Source organism: Gadus macrocephalus, chromosome 12 (genome assembly GCF_031168955.1).
Source record: "Gadus macrocephalus chromosome 12, ASM3116895v1".
NCBI classification, from domain to species: Eukaryota; Metazoa; Chordata; class Actinopteri; order Gadiformes; family Gadidae; genus Gadus; species Gadus macrocephalus.
This window is the reverse complement of record NC_082393.1, coordinates 27,020,084-27,032,371: the sequence shown is the minus strand read 5'-3', so window position 1 is coordinate 27,032,371 and position 12,288 is coordinate 27,020,084. Positions and strand designations below refer to the sequence as shown.

Here is a 12,288-nt window from a genome sequence, read left to right as displayed (position 1 = left end):
GTGGTCAGCAGGGGCGGACTCAGACAGTTTGAAGAGCAGGGGCGAAAAAATAATAAGGGCATCTTCTGCACAACATGGGGTCCAACCAGCGTGCAAAAAGCATGCTGTTCATCATAATCATAATCATGTTTTTTCGGTTTGCCTTATCTTGCTCTAGAGGGCACATCGTCATCATTTATGCCGCGTTTCCACTGCAGGGTGCGGAACGGATCGGATCGCAAAGGTGCGGGTTGGGTCGCGTTTCCACCGCCAAAAGTGGGCGTGACCCGGACTTTGCCGTACCCGTTCCGGCCCCATTCTCGGGACTCCTCCGTTGCGGTACCCAAAACGAGACGAGACGCCTGAAAGGGTCCCGTGAAATTCTAGCTACACCCCCCCTCCGTTGATTGGTCGACAGAATCGTCACTTCCGGGTGACGCGGGGATAAAAACAAACAAACAGTAGCCTCGAGGTATTATTCTTTACAATTAATATGTCACGTAAAAAGCTTGCTTGGGCGAACAAGGAGGTGGAGACGTTCGTCTGCATTCTTGGGGAGGAAGACGTTGTTTACGATGTTTACGTAGCTGCCGCGGCGATCGATACTATATGCTCTGTAAGGTGACCTTGGGTGTCTTGAAAGGCGCCTCTAAATTAAATGTATTATTATTATTATTATTATCGACATCCGGCCTACCACAAAAGGTACTGTCGGCAGTGGAAACGCGACCTCGGAACTGAGCTGGGCTATACCGCCCCCTCCCTACCGCACCTTTGCGATCCGATCCATTCCGCACCCTGCAGTGGAAACGCGGCATTATTGTATGAAGGGGCCCCAGAGGGCACCCATTCATTTTTTCCACGGGTAAAGCGCAGCCAATAAGGCGCTTCCTGTGCATTCACCACTCTGGGGCACCTTTCAACCGTGGAGGCTGGCTGAAAGAGGCTGGAGGTTTTTTATTTTATTATATTTATATTTATTTGAAGACAATTGTGTTTCAGCCCAAATCATTTGGGTTGAAACACAATCGTCTTCAACCTCCACCAGACATATTTTTTTATTTAACGCCGTTTAATAAAAGATTTGTCTGGTTGTCATTAGCTCAGTGAGCTGCTTTCCTCCGAACTGATTACGTCAGCGGCCGGGATTGGCCCCGGCTGGGGGCAGATTGGACCGCTGATGGCTGTGTAGAATTCATAGGAAGCCCTCCAGAGTCATCCTCGTCTCCGAGCGACATATTCAAAGAGCCAAGTCACACACACACACCCCTCCACCCCCTACGTCACCTACACTATCACCCCTGTATCCCCTACATCACCTACACTATCTCCCCTCCACCCCCTACATCACCGACACTATCACCCCTCCATCTCCTACGTCACCTACACTATCACCCCTCCATCACCTACATCACCTACACTATCACCCCTCCATCACCTACATCACCTACACTATCACCCCTCCATCACCTACATCAGCTACACTATCACCCCTCCATCACCTACATCAGCTACACTATCACCCCTCCATCACCTACATCACCTACACTATCTCCCCTCCACCCCCTACATCACCGACACTATCACCCCTCCATCACCTACGTCACCTACACTATCACCCCTCCATCACCTACATCACCTACACTATCACCCCTCCATCACCTACATCAGCTACACTATCACCCCTCCATCACCTACATCAGCTACACTATCACCCCTCCATCACCTACATCACCTACACTATCACCCCTCCATCACCTACATCACCTACACTATCACCCCTCCATCACCTACATCAGCTACACTATCACCCCTCCATCACCTACATCAGCTACACTATCACCCCTCCATCACCTACATCAGCTACACTATCACCCCTCCATCACCTACGTCACCTACACTATCACCCCTCCATCACCTACATCAGCTACACTATCACCCCTCCATCACCTACATCACCTACACTATCACCCCTCCATCACCTACATCACCTACACTATCACCCCTCCATCACCTACATCAGCTACACTATCACCCCTCCATCACCTACATCAGCTACACTATCACCCCTCCATCACCTACATCAGCTACACTGTCACCCCTCCATCACCTACATCAGCTACACTATCACCCCTCCATCACCTACATCAGCTACACTATCACCCCTCCATCACCTACATCAGCTACACTATCACCCCTCCATCACCTACATCAGCTACACTATCACCCCTCCATCACCTACATCACCTATCACCCCTCCATCACCTACATCAGCTACACTATCACCCCTCCATCACCTACATCAGCTACACTATCACCCCTCCATCACCTAGATCACCTATCACCCCTCCATCACCTACATCAGCTACACTATCACCCCTCCATCACCTACATCAGCTACACTATCACCCCTACATCACCTATCACCCCTCCATCACCTCCATCAGCTACACTATCACCCCTCCATCACCTACATCAGCTACACCATCACCCCTCCATCACCTCCATCAGCTACACTATCACCCCTCCATCACCTACATCAGCTACACTATCACCCCTCCATCACCTACATCAGCTACACTATCACCCCTCCATCACCTACATCAGCTACACTATCACCCCTCCATCACCTACATCAGCTACACTATCACCCCTCCATCACCTACATCAGCTACACTATCACCCCTCCATCACCTACATCAGCTACACTATCACCCCTCCATCACCTACATCAGCTACACTATCACCCCTCCATCACCTCCATCAGCTACACTATCACCCCTCCATCACCTACATCAGCTACACCATCACCCCTCCATCACCTACATCAGCTACACTATCACCCCTCCATCACCTCCATCAGCTACACTATCACCCCTCCATCACCTACATCAGCTACACCATCACCCCTCCATCACCTACATCAGCTACACCATCACCCCTCCATCACCTACATCACCTACACTATCACCCCTCCATCACCTACATCAGCTACACTATCACCCCTCCATCACCTACATCAGCTACACTATCACCCCTCCATCACCTACATCAGCTACACCATCACCCCTCCATCACCTACATCAGCTACACCATCACCCCTCCATCACCTACATCACCTACACCATCACCCCTCCATCACCTACATCAGCTACACCATCACCCCTCCATCACCTACATCAGCTACACCATCACCCCTCCATCACCTACATCAGCTACACTATCACCCCTCCATCACCTACATCAGCTACACTATCACCCCTCCATCACCTACATCAGCTACACTATCACCCCTCCATCACCTACATCAGCTACGCTATCACCCCTCCATCACCTACATCAGCTACGCTATCACCCCTCCATCACCTACATCAGCTACACTATCACCCCTCCATCACCTACATCAGCTACGCTATCACCCCTCCATCACCTACATCAGCTACACTATCACCCCTCCATCACCTACATCAGCTACACTATCACCCCTCCATCACCTACATCAGCTACACTATCACCCCTCCATCACCTACATCAGCTACACTATCACCCCTCCATCACCTACATCAGCTACACTATCACCCCTCCATCACCTACATCAGCTACACCATCACCCCTCCATCACCTACATCAGCTACACTATCACCCCTCCATCACCTACGTCACCTACACTATCACCCCTCCATCACCTACATCAGCTACACCATCACCCCTCCATCACCTACATCAGCTACACTATCACCCCCCCATCACCTACATCAGCTACACTATCACCCCTCCATCACCTCCATCAGCTACACTATCACCCCTCCATCACCTACATCAGCTACACTATCACCCCTCCATCACCTCCATCAGCTACACTATCACCCCTCCATCACCTACATCAGCTACACTATCACCCCTCCATCACCTACATCACCTACACTATCACCCCTCCATCACCTACATCAGCTACACTATCACCCCTCCATCACCTACATCAGCTACACTATCACCCCTCCATCACCTACATCAGCTACACTATCACCCCTCCATCACCTACATCAGCTACACTATCACCCCTCCATCACCTACATCAGCTACACTATCACCCCTCCATCACCTACATCAGCTACACTATCACCCCTCCATCACCTACATCACCTACACTATCACCCCTCCATCACCTACATCAGCTACACTATCACCCCTCCATCACCTACATCACCTACACTATCACCCCTCCATCACCTACGTCACCTATCACCCCTCCATCACCTACGTCACCTACACTATCACCCCTCACCACACACCCCCGCCCCCACCAACACACCCACTATCACCCCTTACCCTACAGACACAACCCCTGTTTTAAACGTGGTAATATGTCTCATATGTTCGTCAACATGGTAATATTTAAGCAATAGCTCACCACAGACTGAAGTGAGCTATTGCTTTTATACAACGGTTACTATTATGGCCAAACGAAAGTCATAGACACACTACATTTGAAAAAAAACGAGAAAATCAAAATAGCTGTTTTTTTGAAGAATACAAAAAAGTAGTCCCTCCTGGCTGGCTAGAGCGGTTCACCGGCAATTTATCCTATGGAGCAGTTCACTCACCATGTGCCTAAGCTTTCGTTAGTCTCTCCATCGCCTCAATATCATCCCACTGCAGACGCAAATGGGCGTTCTCATGTGGTGGGGGTTCCCGTTTACGCAGACTGGAACGCCCCCATAAAATGTCTGTTTATGGCATAGATTTCTCCTCAAATTAGGCCAATAAAGCAATGATAACAAAAACAAAAAAAACACAAACGCTCGATCAAAGGCCCGACCCGACAATCAAAACCCTCATTGTTTAACATGAATTGGCCAAACAAATGACCACTGTTGCATATTTAAACACAATTCAAATTGTGTAGAGAATTATTTCCATTGGTCATTCTCAGTGGCGGCTGGCGATCAAACATGTTGGTGGGGCACAGTAATAGACTGAGGTTCTCCCCCCTCCCCCCCCCAGTATTTTTTTGGAATTTAATAGATGTGATTTCCTGTATTCTGCTACATTTTGGGGATGGCCACTACCTATTTACCTGCTTTTCATTCAGATTCATAGCCTACATCCTGACTTGCAGGGCCTGGACAAGCTTACACTGCATATACAGACCTACTTCATGGCCATTCCACCAGCCATTGCTATTTGACCCATTGTTGTTATTCTGATATTGAGACAAATCATGATCACTGTCCTATAGCGTCCATTTTTTGTGAGTCTCAATGTCTACTTCAAATGCAGTTAGAAATATGGGACAGTTGCTTCATCTTGTTTATATGCTACAGGCCGAAAGACTAAATTAATATGTAACTTACTTGCTCCTTTTAAGTATAACATTGCTTGGGGAGTCCAATTCCTCCACTGAAAAGGGTGGAAAGTGCTCACAACTCTCTGCTAGTTAGCGATCTATGACAATGTTGTTTTTTATTGGTCGTCATGAAAAAAAACATAAGGGGTAACACTGTCGTTTAAATCAAATGAAACACAAGGGGTAACACTGTCGATTTTATCAAATGAAACATAAGGGGTAACACTGTCGATTTTATCAAATGAAACATAAGGGGTAACACTGTCGTTTTTTATCAGTCGTCATGAAGAAAAACATAAGGGGTAACACTGTTGTCTTTGTCAAATAAAATATAAGGGGTAACACTGTCGTTTTTTATCAGTCGTCATGAATAAAACATAAGGGGTAAAACTGTCGTTTTTTATTGGTCGTCATGAAAAAAACATAATGTTTTTTACACACAATTTAAACGTAATGCCACTGTACCACTGTTGTTTTTTATTGGTCAACATGGAAAAAACATGAGGGGTAACTCTGTCGTTTTTTATCGGCCGTCATGAAATGAACATAAGGGGTAACACTGTCGATATTTATCAAATAAAACATATGGGGTAACACTGTTGTTTTTCTTTGGTCGTCATGAAAAAAAACACAAGGGGTAACACTGTCGTTTTTATCAAATAAAACATAGGGGGTAACACTCTCCTTTTTTATCGGTCGTCATGAAAAAAAGATAAGGGGTAACACTGTCGATATTTATCCATTAAAACATAGGGGGTAACATCGTTATTATCAAATGAAAAATGAGGGGTGACACTGTCGTTTTTCTTTGGTCGTCATGAAAAAAACCATAAGGGGTAACACTGTTGTTTTTTATTGGTCGTCATGAAAAGAAACATAAGGGGTAACACTGTCATTTTTTATTGGTCGTCATGAAAAAAAACATAAGGGGTAACACTGTCGATATTGATCAATTAGTACATAGGGGGTAACACTGTCGTTTTTATCAAATGAAACATGAGGGGTGACACTGTTGTTTTTTTATTGGTCGTCATGAATAAAAACATAAGAGGTAACACTGTCGTTTTTTATTGGTCGTCATGAAAAAAAACATAAGGGGTAACACTGTTGTCTTTGTAAAATAAAATATAAGGGGTAACACTGTCGTATTTTATTGGTCTTCATGAAAAAAAACATTTAAAAAAAAAAAAATGTGTCCTCGTCAAATAAAATGTAAGGGGTAACACTGTTGTTTTTATCAAAAGATACATAAAGGGTAACACTGTCGTTCTTTATCTGTCGTCATGAAAAACCCATAAGGGGTAACACTGTCGAAATGTATCGAATAAAACATAGGGGGTAACTCGTTTTTATCAAATGAAACATGAGGGGTGACACTGTTGTTTTCTATTGGTCTAAATGAAAAAAAACATAAGGGGTAACACTGTCGTTTTTAGTGGTCGTCATGAAAAAAAACATAAGGGGTAACACTGTTTTTTTTTTATTGGTCGTCATGAAAAAAAACACAAGGGGTAACACTGTTGTTTTTTATTGGTCTTCATGAAAAAAACAAAGGGTAACACTGTTGTCTTTGTCAAATAAAATATAAGGGGTAACACTGTCGTTTTTATTTTTATTTTTATTGGTCGTCACGAAAAAAAACATGAGGGAAATAATAGAATTACACACATACATTTTAATGTCATGTATATCCTCTTTATTGATGATTGATTATTGTGTATTGTGATCGCCTCAGTGGTGCAGTGGAGTGCACTCTGCCTAACCCACTGGAGACCGCGACTCAATATCTGTGGAAAACGCAATATCGTTAATTTTAAACGTAATGCTATCATTTCTATTCCACTGTCATATATAACCTCAGACAAAATTATAATACAAATCTTAGTGGGAAGTGGAGCGAGCTGTGAGCTATCCCCCTGGAGACCGGGGTTCAAGTCCGGTTGATGTACTCTGTTGGAAGACTCTTATTTTTATTTCATGCGAATTATAAAGTCAAGTATAACCTTGTCTTGATGGTGCATTGATAAGTTCGGAGGTTAATACTCTAAACAGCACAGGTTCGGATCCCGGCAAAAACGTCGACAGGGGTACCACTGTTGTCATTTATTGGTCGTCATGAAAAATAACATATGGGGTAACACTTTTGTTTTTATCAAATTAAACGTCAAGGGTAACACTGTCGTTCTTTATCCGTCGTCATGAAAAACCCATAAGGGGTAACACTGTCAAAATGTATTGAATAAAACATAGGGGGTAACACTGTCGTTTTTACCAAATGAAACATGAGGGGTGACACTGTCGTCTTTCTTTGGTCGTCATGAAAAAAAACATAAGGGGTAACACTGTCGTTTTTAGTGGTCGTCATGAAAAAAAACATAAGGGGTAACACTGTTTTTTTTTTATTGGTCGTCATGAAAAAAAACACAAGGGGTAACACTGTTGTTTTTTATTGGTCTTCATGAAAAAAAACATAAAGGGTAACACTGTTGTCTTTGTCAAATAAAATATAAGGGGTAACACTGTCGTTTTTTATTGGTTGTCACGAAAAAAAACATGAGGGAAATAATAGAATTACACACATACATTTTAATGTCATGTATATCCTCTTTATTGATGATTGATTATTGTGTATTGTGATCGCCTCAGTGGTGCAGTGGAGTGCACTCTGCCTAACCCACTGGAGACCGCGACTCAATATCTGTGGAAAACGCAATATCGTTAATTTTAAACGTAATGCTATCATTTCTATTCCACTGTCATATATAACCTCAGACAAAATTTTAATAAAAATCTTAGTGGGAAGTGGAGCAAGCTGTGAGCTATCCCCCTGGAGACCGGGGTTCAAGTCCGGTTGATGTACTCTGTTGGAAGACTCTTATTTTTATTTCATGCGAATTATAAAGTCAAGTATAACCATTGTGATGCCTTTATTCGGTGTCTTGATGGTGCATTGATAAGTTCGGAGGTTAATACTCTAAACAGCTCAGGTTCGGATCCCGGCAAAAACGTCGACAGGGGTACCACTGTTGTCATTTATTGGTCGTCATGAAAAATAACATATGGGGTAACACTTTTGTTTTTATCAAATTAAACGTCAAGGGTAACACTGTCGTTCTTTATCCGTCGTCATGAAAAACCCATAAGGGGTAACACTGTCAAAATGTATTGAATAAAACATAGGGGGTAACACTGTCGTTTTTACCAAATGAAACATGAGGGGTGACACTGTCGTCTTTCTTTGGTCGTCATGAAAAAAAACATAAGGGGTAACACTGTCGTTTTTTATTGGTCGTCATGAAAAAAACCCATAAGGGGTAACACTGTCGTTTTTTATTGGTCGTCATGAAAAAAAATATAAGGGGTAACACTGTTGTTTTTCATCAGTCATCATGGGAAAATAACATAAGGGGTAACACTTTCGTTTATATCAAATGAAACTTGAAGGGTAACACTGTCGTTTTCACCAAATGAAACATGAGGGGTGACACTGTCGTTTTTCTTTGGTCGTCATGAAAAAAAACATAAGGGGTAACACTGTCGTTTTTTATTGGTCGTCATGAAAAAATAAATAAGGGGTAACACTGTAGTTTTTTATTGGTCGTCATGAAAAAAAACATAAGGGGTAACACTGTTGTTTTTTATTGGTCGTCATGAAAAAAACATAAGGGGTAACACTGTTGTCTTTGTCAAGTAAAACATAAGGGGTAACACTGTTGTTTTTTTATTGGTCGTCATGAAAAAAAATATAAGGGGTAACACTGTTGTTTTTCATCAGTCATCATGGGAAAATAACATATGGCGCAACACTTTCGTTTTTATCAAATTAAACGTCAAGGGTAACACTGTCGTTTTTTATTGGTCGTCATGAAAAAAAACATAAGGGGTAACACTGTCGTTTTTTATTGGTCGTCATGAAAAAAAACATAACACTGTCGTTTTTTATTGGTCGTCATGAAAAAAAACATAATGGGTAACACTGTTGTCTTTCTCAAATAAAACATAAGGGGTAACACTGTCGTTTTCACCAAATGAAACATGAGGGGTAACACTGTTGTTTGTTATCTGTCGTCATGAAAAACCCATAAGGGGCAACACTGTCGAAATGTATCGAATAAAACATAGGGGGTAACACTGTCGTTTTCACCAAATGAAACATGAGGGGTAACACTGTAGTTTTTTATTGGTCGTCAAGAAAAGAAACGTAAGGGGTAACACTGTCGTTTTTTATTGGTCGTCATGAAGAAAAACATAAGGGGTAACACTGCTGTTTTTTATTGGTCGTCATGAAAAAAACATAAGGGGTAACACTGTCGTTTTTTATTGGTCATCATGGGAAAATAACATAAGGGGTAACACTTTCGTTTTTATCAAATGAAACGTAAAGGGTAACACTGTCGAAATGTATCGAATAAAACATAAGGGGTAACACTGTCGTTTTTCTTTGGTCGTCATGAAAAAAAACATAAGGGGTAACACTGTTGTCTTTTATTGGTCGTCATGAAAAATAAATAAGGGGTAACACTGTCGTTTTTTATTGGTCATCATGAAAAAAACATAAGGGGTAACACTGTTGTCATTGTCAAATAAAACATAAGGGGTAACACTGTTGTTTTTTTATTGGTCGTCATGAAAAAAAATATAAGGTGTAACACTGTTGTTTTTCATCAGTCATCATGGGAAAATAACATATGGGGTAACACTTTCGTTTTTATCAAATGAAACGTAAAGGGTAACACTGTCGTTTGTTATCTGTCGTCATGAAAAACCCATAAGGGGTAACACTGTCGAAATGTATCGACTAAAACATAGGGGGTAACACTGTCGTTTTCACCAAATGAAACATGAGGGGTGACACTGTCGTTTTTCTTTGGTCGTCATGAAATAAAAACATAAGGGGTAACACTGTCGTTTTTTATTGGTCGTCATGAAGAAAAACATAAGGGGTAACACTGTTGTTTTTTATTGGTCGTCATGAAAAAAAACATAAGGGGTAACACTGTTGTCTTTGTCAAATAGAATACTGTCGTTTTTTTATTGGTCGTCACGAAAAAAAACATGAGGGAAATAATAGAAATACACACATACATTTTAATGTCATGTATATCCTCTTTATTGATGATTGATTATTGTGCATTGTGATCGCCTCAGTGGTGCAGTGGAGTGCACTCTGCGTAACCCACTGGAGACCGTGACTCAATATTTGTGGAAAACGCAATATATTTAATTTTAAACGTAATGCTATCATTTCTATTCCACTGTCATATATAACCGCAGACAAAATTAAAATACAAATCTTAGTGGGAAGTGGAGAGAGCTGTGAGCTAACCCCCTGGAGACCGGGGTTCAAGTCCGGTTGATGTACTCGGTTTGAAGACTCATATTTCTATTTCATGCGAATTATAAAGTCAAGTATAACCATTGTGATGAATATATTCGGTGTCTTGATGGTGCATTGATAAGTTCGGAGGTTAATACTCTAAACAGCTCAGGTTCGGATCCCGGCAAAAACGTCGACAGGGGTACGACTGTTGTAATTTATTGGTCATCATGAAAAATAACATAAGGGGTAACACTGTCGTTTTTATCAAATGAAACGTAAAGGGTAACACTGTCGTTCTTTATCCGTCGTCATGAAAAACCCATAAGGGGTAACACTGTCAAAATGTATTGAATAAAACATAGGGGGTAACACTGTCGTTTTTACCAAATGAAACATGAGGGGTGACACTGTCGTCTTTCTTTGGTCGTCATGAAAAAAAACATAAGGGGTAACACTGTCGTTTTTTATTGGTCGTCATGAAAAAAACCATAAGGGGAAACACTGATGTTTTTTATTGGTCGTCATGAAAAAAAACATAAGGGGTAACACTGTCGTTTTTTATTGGTCGTCATGAAAAAAAATATAAGGGGTAACACTGTTGTTTTTCATCAGTCATCATGGGAAAATAACATAAGGGGTAACACTTTCGTTTATATCAAATGAAACGTGAAGGGTAACACTGTCGTTTTCACCAAATGAAACATGAGGGGTGACACTGTCGTTTTTCTTTGGTCGTCATGAAAAAAAACATAAGGGGTAACACTGTCGTTTTTTATTGGTCGTCATGAAAAAATAAATAAGGGGTAACACTGTAGTTTTTTATTGGTCGTCATGAAAAAAAACATAAGGGGTAACATTGTTGTTTTTTATTGGTCGTCATGAAAAAAACATAAGGGGTAACACTGTTGTCTTTGTCAAATAAAACATAAGGGGTAACACTGTTGTTTTTTTATTGGTCGTCATGAAAAAAAATATAAGGGGTAACACTGTTGTTTTTCATCAGTCATCATGGGAAAATAACATATGGGGTAACACTTTTGTTTTTATCGAATTAAACGTCAAGGGTAACACTGTCGTTTTTTATTGGTCGTTATGAAAAAAAACATAAGGGGTAACACTGTTGTCTTTCTCAAATAAAACATAAGGGGTAACACTGTTGTTTTTTTATTGGTCGTCATGAAAAAAAATATAAGGGGTAACACTGTTGTTTTTCATCAGTCATCATGGGAAAATAACATATGGGGTAACACTTTCGTTTTTATCAAATGAAACGTAAAGGGTAACACTGTCGTTTGTTATCTGTCGTCATGAAAAACCCATAAGGGGCAACACTGTCGAAATGTATCGAATAAAACATAGGGGGTAACACTGTCGTTTTCACCAAATGAAACATGAGGGGTAACACTGTAGTTTTTTATTGGTCGTCAAGAAAAGAAACGTAAGGGGTAACACTTCTTTTTTATTGGTCGTCATGTAAAAAACCCCAAGGGGTAACACTCCTGTTTTTTATTGGTCGTCATGGGAAAATAACATAAGGGGTAACACTGTCGTTTTTCTTTGGTCGTCATGAAAAAAAACATAAGGGGTAACACTGTTGTCTTTTATTGGTCGTCATGAAAAAATAAATAAGGGGTAACACTGT

General features: G+C 41.5%; 1 long non-coding RNA gene across 1 annotated transcript; it reads right to left on the bottom strand.

Moving 5' to 3' along the window:
* Nucleotides 1–6,190: 6,190 nt before the first annotated feature.
* On the bottom strand, nucleotides 6,191–10,491 carry LOC132469667 (uncharacterized). The gene is made up of 2 exons (XR_009528461.1): nucleotides 10,372–10,491; nucleotides 6,191–6,484 (listed from the first exon to the last, which is right to left on the bottom strand). It is a non-coding gene; the product is annotated as an uncharacterized LOC132469667 (long non-coding RNA).
* Between the last annotated feature and the right edge of the window lie 1,797 nt (nucleotides 10,492–12,288).